The sequence below is a fragment of the Pristiophorus japonicus genome, chromosome 16, assembly GCF_044704955.1.
Source record: "Pristiophorus japonicus isolate sPriJap1 chromosome 16, sPriJap1.hap1, whole genome shotgun sequence".
Lineage (NCBI taxonomy): Eukaryota > Metazoa > Chordata > Chondrichthyes > Pristiophoridae > Pristiophorus > Pristiophorus japonicus.
The window spans coordinates 44,286,147-44,298,775 of record NC_091992.1 but is presented as its reverse complement, the minus strand read 5'-3'; the positions used below and the strand labels follow the sequence as shown (position 1 = coordinate 44,298,775).

Below are 12,629 nucleotides of genomic sequence, written 5' to 3'. Positions count from 1 at the left end.
CATACAGGATCATTAATAGAGATGTCACGTGACACAGCAGTGCGATCATGATACCACTGCTGATGTTGATGTTTGTTTTCGACATGATCGTTAAGATCAGGGTGGACAGGCGAGAGCCTGGTCTTGAGACCTCTCTTCATCAACAGTTCAGCAGGGGGGACCCCAGTAAGCGTGTGGGGTCTCGTCCTGTAACTAAGCAGTATGCGTGACAAGCGAGTCTGCAAAGAACTGAGAGTTACGCATTTCAGGCTCTGCTTGATGGTTTGGATGGCCCGCTCCGCTTGACCATTGTACGCAGGTTTGAATGGTACTGACTTTGCGTGCTTGATACCATTGAGTCTCATAAACTCTTGAAACTCCAAACTCGTGAAGCACGATCCGTTGTCGCTCTCAACGATGTTGGGCAGACCAGGAGTGGCGAACATGGCACGAAGGCTCTCAATGGTGGCTGTGGATGTGCTGGATGACATGATTACACATTCTATCCATTTGGAATACGCATCCACCACCACCAAAAACATTTTGCCCTGGAAAGGACCCGCATAGTCGATGTGGATCCTCGACCATGGTTTGGATGGCCACGACGACAGACTTAGCAGAGATTCCACTGGTGCATTGCTTAACTGCATGCAAGTGTTGCACTGATGCACACGACTCCCAATACCAGGCCACCAAATGGGAGACCTGGCAATGGCCTTCATCACACTCCCGGGATGGGTACTGTGTAAATCACGTACACATCTCTCCCTGCCTTTCTTGGGCACAACAACACGATTACCACATAGCAGATAATCAGATTGAATGGATAGTTCATCTTTGCGACGGTTGTAAGGTTTTAGAAACATAGAAACATAGAAAATAGGTGCAGGAGTAGGCCATTCAGCCCTTCTAGCCTGCACCGCCATTCAATGAGTTCATGGCTGAACATGAAACTTCAGTACCCCCTTCCTGCTTTCTCGCCATAACCCTTGATCCCCCGAGTAGTAAGGACTTCATCTAACTCCCTTTTGAATATATTTAGTGAATTGGCCTCAACTACTTTCTGTGGTAGAGAATTCCACAGGTTCACCACTCTCTGGGTGAAGAAGTTTCTCCTCATCTCGGTCCTAAATGGCTTACCCCTTATCCTCAGACTGTTACCCCTGGTTCTGGACTTCCCCAACATTGGGAACATTCTTTCTGCATCTAACCTGTCTAAACCCGTCAGAATTTTAAACGTTTCTATGAGATCCCCTCTCATTCTTCTGAACTCCAGTGAATACAAGCCCAGTTGATCCAATCTTTCTTGATAGGTCAGTCCCGCCATCCCGGGAATCAGTCTGGTGAACCTTCGCTGCACTCCCTCAATAGCAAGAATGTCCTTCCTCAAGTTAGGAGACCAAAACTGTACACAATACTCCAGGTGTGGCCTCACCAAGGCCCTGTACAACTGTAGCAACACCTCCCTGCCCCTGTATTCAAATCCCCTCGCTATGAAGGCCAACATGCCATTTGCTTTCTTAACCGCCTGCTGTACCTGCATGCCAACCTTCAATGACTGATGTACCGTGACACCCAGGTCTCGTTGCACCTTCCCTTTTCCTAATCTGTCACCATTCAGATAATAGTCTGTCTCTCTGTTTTTACCACCAAAGTGGATAACCTCACATTTATCCACATTATACTTCATCTGCCATGCATTTGCCCACTCACCTAACCTATCCAAGTCACTCTGCAGCCTAATAGCATCCTCCTCGCAGCTCACACTGCCACCCAACTTAGTATCATCTGCAAATTTGGAGATACTGCATTTAATCCCCTCGTCTAAATCATTAATGTACAATGTAAACAGCTGGGGCCCCAGCACAGAACCTTGCGGCACTCCACTAGTCACTGCTTGCCATTCTGAAAAGTACCCGTTTACTCCTACTCTTTGCTTCCTGTCTGACAACCAGTTCTCAATCCACATCAGCACACTACCCCCAATCCCATGTGCTTTAACTTTGCACATTAATCTCTTGTGTGGGACCTTGTCGAAAGCCTTCTGAAAGTCCAAATATACCACATCAACTGGTTCTCCTTTGTCCACTTTACTGGAAACATCCTCAAAAAATTCCAGAAGATTTGTCAAGCATGATTTCCCTTTCACAAATCCATGCTGACTTGGACCTATCATGTCACCATTTTCCAGATGCACTGCTATGACATCCTTAATAATTGATTCCATCATTTTACCCACTACTGAGGTCAGGCTGACCGGTCTATAATTCCCTGTTTTCTCTCTCCCTCCTTTTTTAAAAAGTGGGGTTACATTGGCTACCCTCCACTCCATAGGAACTGATCCAGAGTCAATGGAATGTTGGAAAATGACTGTCAATGCATCCGCTATTTCCAAGGCCACCTCCTTAAGTACTCTAGGATGCAATCCATCAGGCCCTGGGGATTTATCGGCCTTCAATCCCATCAATTTCCCCAAAACAATTTCCCGACTAATAAAGATTTCCCTCAGTTCCCCCTCCTTACTAGACCCTCTGACCCCTTTTATATCCGGAAGGTTGTTTGTATCCTCCTTAGTGAATACCGAACCAAAGTACTTGTTCAATTGGTCCGCCATTTCTTTGTTCCCCGTTATGACTTCCCCTGATTCTGACTGCAGTGGACCTACGTTTGTCTTCACCAACCTTTTTCTCTTTACATACCTATAGAAACTTTTGCAATCCGCCTTAATGTTCCCTGCAAGCTTCTTCTCGTACTCCATTTTCCCTGTCCTAATCAAACCCTTTGTCCTCCTCTGCTGAGTTCTAAATTTCTCCCAGTCCCCAGGTTCGCTGCTATTTCTGGCCAATTTGTATGCCACTTCCTTGGCTTTAATACTATCCCTGATTTCCCTAGATAGCCACGGTTGAGCCACCTTCCCCTTTTTATTTTTACGCCAGACAGGAATGTACAATTGTTGTACTTCATCCATGCGGTCTCTAAATGTCTGCCATTGCCCATCCACAGTCAACCCCCTAAGTATCATTCGCCAATCTATCCTAGCCAATTCACGCCTCATACCTTCAAAGTTACCCTTCTTTAAGTTCTGGACCATGGTCTCTGAAATTACTGTTTCATTCTCCATCCTAATGCAGAATTCCACCATATTATGGTCACTCTTCCCCAAGGGGCCTCGCACAATGAGATTGCTAATTAATCCTCTCTCATTACACAACACCCAGTCTAAGATGGCCTCCCCCCTAGTTGGTTCCTCAACATATTGGTCTAGAAAACCATCCCTTATGCACTCCAGGAAATCCTCCTCCACCGTATTGCTTCCAGTTTGGCTAGCCCAATCTATGTGCATATTAAAGTCACCCATTATAACTGCTACACCTTTATTGCATGCACCCCTAATTTCCTGTTTGATGCCCTCCCCAACATCCCTATTACTGTTTGGAGGTCTGTACACAACTCCTACTAACGTTTTTTGCCCTTTGGTGTTCTGCAGCTCTACCCATATAGATTCCACATCATCCAAGCTAATGTCTTTCCTAACTATTGCATTAATCTCCTCTTTAACCAGCAATGCTACCCCACCTCCTTTTCCTTTTATTCTATCCTTCCTGAATGTTGAATACCCCTGAATGTTGAGTTCCCAGCCCTGATCATCCTGGAGCCACGTCTCCGTAATCCCAATCACATCATATTTGTTAACATCTATTTGCACAATTAATTCATCCACCTTATTGCGGATACTCCTTGCATTCAGACACAAAGCCTTCAGGCTTGTTTTATTAACACCCTTTGTCCTTTTAGAATTTTGCTGTACAGTGGCCCTTTTTGTTTTTTGCCTTGGGTTTCTCTGCCCTCCACCTTTCCTCATCTCCTTTCTGTCTTTTGCTTTTGTCTCCTTTTTGTTTCCCTCTGTCTCCCTGCATTGGTTCCCATCCCCCTGCCATATTAGTTTAAATCCTCCCCAACAGCACTAGCAAACACTCCCCCAAGGACATTGGTTCCAGTCCTGCCCAGGTGCAGACCGTCCGGTTTGTACTGGTCCCACCTCCCCCAGAACCGGTCCCAATGCCCCAGGAATTTGAATCCCTCCCTGCTGCACCATTGCTCAAGCCACGTATTCATCTGAGCTATCCTGCGATTCCTACTCTGACTAGCACGTGGCACTGGTAGCAATCCCGAGATTACTACTTTTGAGGTCCTACTTTTTAATTTAGCTCCTAGCTCCTTAAATTCATTTCGTAGGAACTCATCCCTTTTTTTACCTATGTCATTGGTACCAACGTGCACCACGACAACTGGCTGTTCTCCCTCCCTTTTTAGAATGTCCTCCACCCGCTCCGAGACATCCTTGACCCTTGCACCAGGGAGGCAACATACCATCCTGGAGTCTCGGTTGCGGCCGCAGAAACGCCTATCTATTCCCCTTACAATTGAATCCCCTATCACTATCGCTCTTCCACTCTTTTTCCTGCCCTCCTGTGCAACAGAGCCAGCCACGGTGCCATGAACTTGGCTGCTGCTGCCCTCCCCTGATGAGTCATCCCCCTCAACAGTACTCAAAGCGGTGTATCTGTTTTGCAGGGGGATGACCACAGGGGACCCCTGCACTACCTTCCTTGCACTACTCTTCCTGCTGGTCTTCCATTCCCTCGCTGGCTGTGGACCCTTCTCCTGCAGTAAGACCAACTCGCTACACGTGATACTCACGTCATTCTCAGCATCGTGGATGCTCCAGAGTGAATCCACCTTCAGCTCCAACTCCGCAACGCGGACCGTCAGTAGCCGGAGGTGGACACACTTCCCGCACATGTAGTCGTCAGGGACACTGGTGTTGTCCCCGTGTTCCCACATGGTACAGGAGGAGCATATCACGTGACCGAGCTGTCCTGCCATGACTTAACCCTTAGATACACTTAAATTGCCGACAACAATGTTAAAAGTTACTGACTAATAAAGAAAAAGAAAAACTACTCACCAATCAGCAGCCAATCACTTACCACGTTGGCTGTGACGTCACCTTTTGATTTCCTTCTACTTCTTTTTTGCCTTCTCTCCCAGCTGGAGCTGCACCGCTGCCTCTCTGGACTCCCGCCTCTCTCGACGCTCCCCGGACTGCTGAGCCTTTTATAGGCCGCTGCCTCTCTGGACTCCCGCCTCTCTCGACGCTCCCCGGACTGCTGAGCCTTTTATAGGCCGCTGCCTCTCTGGACTCCCGCCTCGCTCGACGCTCCCCGGACTGCTGAGCCTTTTATCGGCCGCTGCCTCTCTGGACTCCCGCCTCTCTCAACGCTCCCCGGACTGCTGAGCCTTTTATAGGCCGCTGCCTCTCTGGACTCCCGCCTCTCTCGACGCTCCCCGGACTGCTGAGCCTTTTATAGGCCGCTGCCTCTCTGGACTCCCGCCTCCCGTCTCATCACACACTTCCCTGGGAATGGCCAACCAATCACCACTAAGGACACAACGTTTTACAACCGATAAGATTGGATCCTGGCTAGTCCAGGTCCTAACTTGTTGGGCAGCAACAGGCGACCGTTCACTCTCAAAGGCATCCATGATCAATAGTAGGTCTGCGGACTGTGGCGTTTCCACCTGCGGCGTTGGCAACATAAAACGGCTCAGTGCATCGGCACAATTCTCGGTGCCAGGTCTATGGCGAATGACATAATCAGGCAAATAATGTCAGCGCCCACCTCTGGATGCGGGACGACGCGTTGGTATTGATAACTCTATGCTCTGAAAACAAAGATATGAGCGACTTGTGATCGGTTTCAAACTAGAAACGAAGCCCAAACGGATACTGGTGCATCTTTTTAACCCCATATATACAGGCTAGGGCTTCTTTCTCTACCATGCCGTAGGCTCTTTCCGCTTTAGACATGCTTCTTGACGCGTACGCAACGTGTAAAGTCCTTACTCTTTAGTATGAAACCACACGAGGCACATTCTGGGGACAAGATCACTATGTGACCTTACTCTTCATTCACAGGACTCCAAAGACAGTGACCCTGCGTGGGACCTCCCTTTTTTTAACCTGTGTGATCAGGTAAGGAGCGTCTCCCACAAGTTCACCCCTTGTGGTCAACGTGTGCATTTAGGTTGAGTGCACACAGTAACACAGTGGTGTTACATTGTGGTTACATACATGACATCACCTCCCCCCACAAAGTCTTATTTGGAATCATAGGTTTAGTCTTTCAGTTGGGCTACGCTTCCTCGTGGAGCGCCGCAGTTGGGGCTTTGGTTGTTGGACACTGACGTGAGTGTCTGTCACCTGTGGTGATTCCAGCCTGACCGCAGGGACTGTGCATTCTTCTGATTGCTCTTGTTGCTCGTTCACTGGCGGTGTTGTGAGCTCCATCTCATGGTCTTCTTCAGGTTCCTCCGTGTCGATGCTGAACCGTTTTTTTTTTAACTTGGTGTAGATGCTTACGGCATATCTGACCATTGTTGAGTTTTACCACGACGACCCTATTCCCCTCTTTGTCAATTACAGTGCCCTCAAGCCATTTGGGCCCCATGGCGTGATTGAGGAAGAATACAAGATCATTTATTTCTATACATCTCCCCCTCGCATTACGGTCATGGTACTGGTTTTGTGACTTGCGCTTGCCCTCAACTATGTCGGTCAGGACTGGGTGAATGAGGGACAACCGAGTTTTGAGTGTCCATTTCATTAGTAGCTCTGCGGGCGAGACCCCCATGAGCGAGTGCGGTCGGGATCTATAGGCCAGCAGGAGACGCGATAGCTGGCATTGTAGGGCGGGTCCTTGAATCCTGAGCATACCTTGCTTAATGATTTGGACCACACGTTCCGCCTGGTCATTGGAGGCCGGCTTGAATGACGCAGTCCTGACATGGTTGATGCCATTGCCCGACATAAACTCTCGGAATTCATAGCTTGTGAATCATGGGCCATTATCACTAACCAGGATGTCCGACAAGCCAAGGGTTGCAAAGATCGCACGTAGGCATTCCACGTTGGTGGGTGACGTGCATGAATTTAGAATGATGTACTTGATCCATTTCGAGTACGCATCTACCACAATAAGGCACACCTTACCCATGTACGGGCCCGCGTAGTCAACATGAATGCGTGACCATGGTCTGGTGGGCCAGGGCCACGGGCTGGGCACACATTGTGCACCTGCGAACAGTGTTCCAGGTCTGAATCAATTCCAGGCCATCAAACGTGTGACCGGGCAATGGCCTTCATCAGTACAATGCCTGGGTGCTCGCTGTAGAGTTCCCTGATGAATGCCTCCCTGTCCTTCTGGGGCATAACTACCCGGCTGCCCCATAGTAGGCAATCGGCTTGGATGGAGAGCTCATCCATCCGTCTGTGGAACGGTCTGACCTCCTCAGGGCATGCTCCGTGTGCGGGCACTCAATCCCCAGTCAGGACACATTTCTTAATCAGGGTTAGGAGGGGATCTCTGTTTGTCCAGATTTTGATCTGGCGGGTTGTGATGGGGGAGCCTGGGCTGTCAAAAGCATTGACAGCCATGACCATCTCGGTGCTTTGCTCCGCTACCCCCTCAGTGGTGGCCAGTGGAAGCCTGCTGAGCGTGTCATCGCAATTTTCAGTGCTGGGCCGGTGCCGGATGGAGTAGTCATAAGCAGCCAGCGTGAGAGCCCATCGCTGTATGCGAGCTGATGCGTTGGCATTGATAGCCTTGCTGTCTGACAACAGGGATGTTAATGGCTTGTGGTCCGTCTCTAATTCAAACTTCCTACCAAAGAGGTACTGATGCATTTTTTTTTTACACCATAGACACATGCAAGCGCTTCCTTCTCGACCATCCCATGTCCCCGTTCTGCTTGAGCGCGCGACCTGGAGGCATAAGCCACAGGTTGTAGTTGACCCTCAGCATTGCCCTGCTGCAACATGCACCCAACCCCATAGGACGATGAATCACATGTCAGAACCAATTTTTTACAGGGGTCGTACAGGGTCAACAAGTTGTTTGAACAAAGTAGGTTACGCGCCCAATCAAAAGCCCGCTCCTGACAGTCCCGCAAAAACCAATCGCACCCCTTACGAAGGAGTACGTGTAGCGGCTCCAACAACATGCTCAAGTTCAGCAGAAAGTTCCCGAAATAATTCAACAGTCCCAGGAATGAACGCAACGCCGATGTGTTGCAGGGCCTGGGTGCTCGTCGAATCGCCTCGGTTTTGGATTTGGTGGGCCGTATTCCATCTGCAGCAACCCTCATGCCCAGAAACTCAACCTTGGGAGCTAAAAACACACATTTAGACTTCTTGAGTCGCAGGCCTACCCGGTCCAGTCGGCGTAGCACCTCCTTCAGGTTGTGGAGGTGTTCCTCGGTGTCTCGACCCATGATGAGCATGTCGTCCTGGAATACGATCGTTCCAGGAATGGATTTAAGCAGGCTTTCCATGTTCTGTTGAAAAATCGCAGCCACTGATCGAATGCCAAATGGGCACCTGTTATAGACGAACAGTCCCTTGTGCGTGGTGATGTGGTCAGTAGTTTAGTTTCGTCGGCCAGTTCCTAGGTCATGTAGGCTGAAGTGAGGACCAACTTGGTGAACAGCTTGCCGCCTGCCAGCGTGGCGAAAAGATCCTCCGCTTTCGGGAGCGGGTATTGATCTTGTAGGGACACCCGATTGATGGTGGCCTCGTAGTCGCCACAGATCCTGACAAAGCCATCCACTTTTTGGACGGGAACGATGGGGCTCGCCCAGTCGCTGAATTCAACAGGCGAGATGATGCCCTCTCTCAACAGCCGGTCCAATTCGCTCTCGATCTTTTCCCGCATCACATACGGCACCGCTCTGGCTTTGTAGTGCACTGGCCTGGCGTCTGGGGTGATGTGTATCCTTACTTTAGTGCCTTTGAAAGTCCCGACGCCAGGTTGGAATAGTGAATAGAATTGTTGTAGGACTTATGAGCACGAACTTCGCTCCACAGATGACATTGCATGAACATCCCCCCATTTCCAGTTCATCTCGGCTAACTAGCTCCTCCCCAACAGTGTGGGACCATTGCCCGGGACAATCCAGAGCAGCAGCCGATTCACTAACCCATTGTGTGAGACAGACAACATTGCACTGCCTAGCACCGGAATGATTTCTTTAGTGTAAGTCTGTAATCGTGTCTCAATACGTGCTAATTTGGATCTACTGGCTTTAAGTGGCCATAGCTTCTCAAATTGCTGTACGCCCATGAGTGACTGGCTGGCCCCAGTGTCTAGTTCCATGTGTACAGGGATACCATTTAATAAAACCCTCATCATCATTGGTGGCGTTCTGGTGTATGAACTGTGAGTATTTGTCACATGGACCCGCTGAACGTCGGCGTCCATCGATTCGCCCCAAAAGTCATCCTGCCTCAAAGAACCCTCTTCTGGTCCATCTGCCTCATATTAGTCTGGTTACAGACTTCCTGCACATTCGAGCTAAGTGGCTACTGAGGTTGCAGTTCCTGCAGACAAACTGTTGAAATCTGCAAGATGTAGCTGAGTGTTTTCACCCACACCTCTAGCATAAGTTAAAGTTTCCATTGTTGGGAACAAGGGGACTATGGCCAGGCATTCTGCGCTGACTGTCCCTTTGACTGCTCTCAAGTACCCTATTGGTGGGTGTCAATGGCCCCATCCCGGGCCGCATTGTTCACTGATGGCGAGAATGTCCGTTCAGCCTGCCATTGTCTGTGTTGAAGTCCTGCTCTTGGGTCTATTGCTTCGAACTGCCCCTGCCTGCCTGCGGGACTCTGAGTCGCATTAATGATGTTGACTCCCTGATCCATCGCCGCGTTAGAGACAGAATTACGCGCATATATTATTTTTGTCTCTTCCTCCCCCGCCATGAAAGTTTGAGCCATCAACGCTGCCGCTTCCAAGATCAAATCCTTGGTCTCAATTAATTTGCAGAAAATTCCCGCATGACCGATGCCCTCGATAAAGAAGTCCCTTAGCATCTCCTCCTTGCAGGCGTCTGTGAACTTAGAGGCTGGCCAAATGCTGGAGGTCCTCTACGAAGTCCAGTATGCTCTGTCCTTCATGACGTCGGTGGGTGTAGAATCTGTGTTGGGCCATGTGTAAGCTATTCACCAGTTTGAGGTGCTCCCCGATTAATTTGCTAAGTTCTTCAAAGGTTTTGTCCGCCGGCTTTTCAGGTGCTAGCAAGTCCTTCATGAGCGCGTACGTCTTTGGTCCACAGCTGGTCAAAAAATGAGCCCTTCGCTTGTAGGCCGCTGCATCCCCCAGCCATTCTTTCGTAACGAAGCTTTGCTGAAGCCTCTCGACAAATCGGCCCAGTCCTTCCCAACACAGTACCGTTCCTCTGTGCTACCGGTGGCCATTCTCGTGGGTCGTGAATTCCCGGTTCTCAAGGCCAATGTAAAGTCCTTACTCTTTAGTAGGAAACCACACGAGGCACATTCTGGGGACAAGGTCACTCTGTGACCTTACTCTTTATTCACAGTACTCCAAAAACAATGACCCTGCGTGGGACCTCCCTTTTTATAACTGTGTGATCAGGTAAGGCATGTCTCCCACACACAAGTTCACCCCTTGTGATCAAGGTGTGCATCTAGGTTGAGTGTATACAGTAATACATTGTGTTACATTGTGGTTACATACATGACACAACGGGTTGTAATTTGCCCGACTCATTGGATTGTTGGGAGCACGCAACCAACTCCATGTGATGAAGTGTCACAGGCCAATACTAAATGTGTGCACAGGTCATAATGTACCAGCAATTTGTTGGAACAAAGCAGATTTCTAGCCTTCTCGAAGGCCCTGTCTTGAGATACACCTCAAACCCAGTTGTCGCCTTTTCTGAGCAGCATGTGCTGTGGCTCTAATAATGTGCTCAATTTAGATCAGAAATTACCGAAGTAGTTGAGAAGACCAAGGAACGAACGCAGCTCCATCACATTCTGGAGTCTGGGTGCACTTTTGATGGCCTCTGTTTTCGAGTCTGTAGGCCTGATGCCATCTGCAGCAACCTTCCTTCCCAGGAATTCGACTTCCAATGTCATAAAGACGCACTTTGAACGTTTCAGCCTGAGCCCCATTTTGTCCAGACGACATAGAACCTCTTCCAGATTGTGCAGGTGCTCGGCAGTGTCACGACCTGTGACCAGAATGTTGTCTTGGAACACCATGGTTCTGGGGACTGACTTTGGTAAACTCTCCATGTTTCTCTGAAATATGGTTGCAGCCGAGCAAATTCTGAAAGGACACCTGTTGTAAATGAACAGCCCTTTATGCGTATTGATGCACGTAAGTTTCTTCGATGACTCAACAAGCTCCTGTGTCATTATAGGCCAACGTCAGATCCAATTTGGTGAGTGACTTTCCCCCGGCTAGCGTTGCAAGCAGGTCATCAGCCTTTGGTAACGGGTACTGATCCTGTTTTGAAACTCGGTTGATCGTAACCTTGTAGTCTCCACAAATCCTGACAGTGACATCACTCTTTAGCACAGGAATAATGGGACCAGCCCATTCGTTAAATTCGACCGGTGAAATGACCCCTTCACGTTGGAGTCTGTCCAGTTCGATTTCGACCTTCTCCCTTTTCACGTACAGGACCGCCCGGGCTTTGTGATGGACAGGTCTTGCATCCGAATCCAGGTGGATCTGCATCTTGGCTCCCATGAAGTTGCCGATGCCCGGTTCAAACAGCGAGAGAAATTTGCTCAGCACTTGAGCACATGAAGCGTCATCCACTGATGACAAAGCTTTAATATCATTCCAGTTCCACTTTATTTTTTCGAGCTAATTCCTGCCGAACAGTGTTGGACCATTGCCTGGAACGATCCACAGCAATAGATCATGAACCGCCTCATCGTACGACACCTTGACTGCTGCATTGCCAATCACTGGTATAAGCTCTTTAGTGTAGATATGTAATTTTGCATTTACTGGACTCAGCTTGGGTTTCATGGCCTTGGTGTCCCACAGCTTTTTGAAAGTCCTCTGGCTCATAATTGACTGACTCGCACCCATGTCTAATTCCATAGATACCGGCACGCCATTCAATTTTACTTCAATCATTATCGGTTGGCTCTTTGTCAGGAACGAATGTACACTATACACTTCCTCCTCAGGTATCTCGGGTTGCATTGCTGGATTCGCTCCGGATCGGTCATCATCATCCATGTGGTGTGTCGCAGCACGCTTGCTGAGCTGCGGACACATCCGCTGAAGGTGCCCCATTTTTGCACAGCCTCTACAAATATACTGTCTGAAATGGCACTGATGAGGCCGATGATTGCCCCCACAACACCAACAGGGTGAAATCGGATTTGTGCCCAAACGGCGGATTTCGAGCAGCTACAGGTTTCGCAAATACAGTCTGGTGGGCCCTGCCAGGTGCAGCTCTGCCAACCGATGACACACTCTGGTGCACAGTACTTGCCGTGGAGTTCTGACTCTGCGAGGATATCTGCTTTGTACTATCGACCGTGGTTAGGCAAGCCTGGGCGATCGTGAGGCCCTGCTCAGATCCAGCGTCTCCATAGCCAGCAGCTTCTGCAGGATCACCTTGTGGTTTATGCCTATTACAAAGGCGTTGTGCAGCATGTCTTCCAACATGGTTCCAAACTTACACGGCCCAGTGAGAAGTTTCAGGTCAGCAACAAATTCCGCCACGTCCTGGCCCTCAGAATGAACATGATTGTAAAA

The 12,629-nt window shown here is 49.2% G+C and overlaps 1 protein-coding gene across 4 annotated transcripts in view; it reads right to left on the bottom strand.

Annotated features, from left to right (window-relative positions):
- The window catches only part of LOC139226469 (elastin-like), a 435,956-nt gene that overhangs the window by 353,209 nt on the left and 70,118 nt on the right, over window positions 1-12,629 (bottom strand). The window lies entirely within an intron of this gene.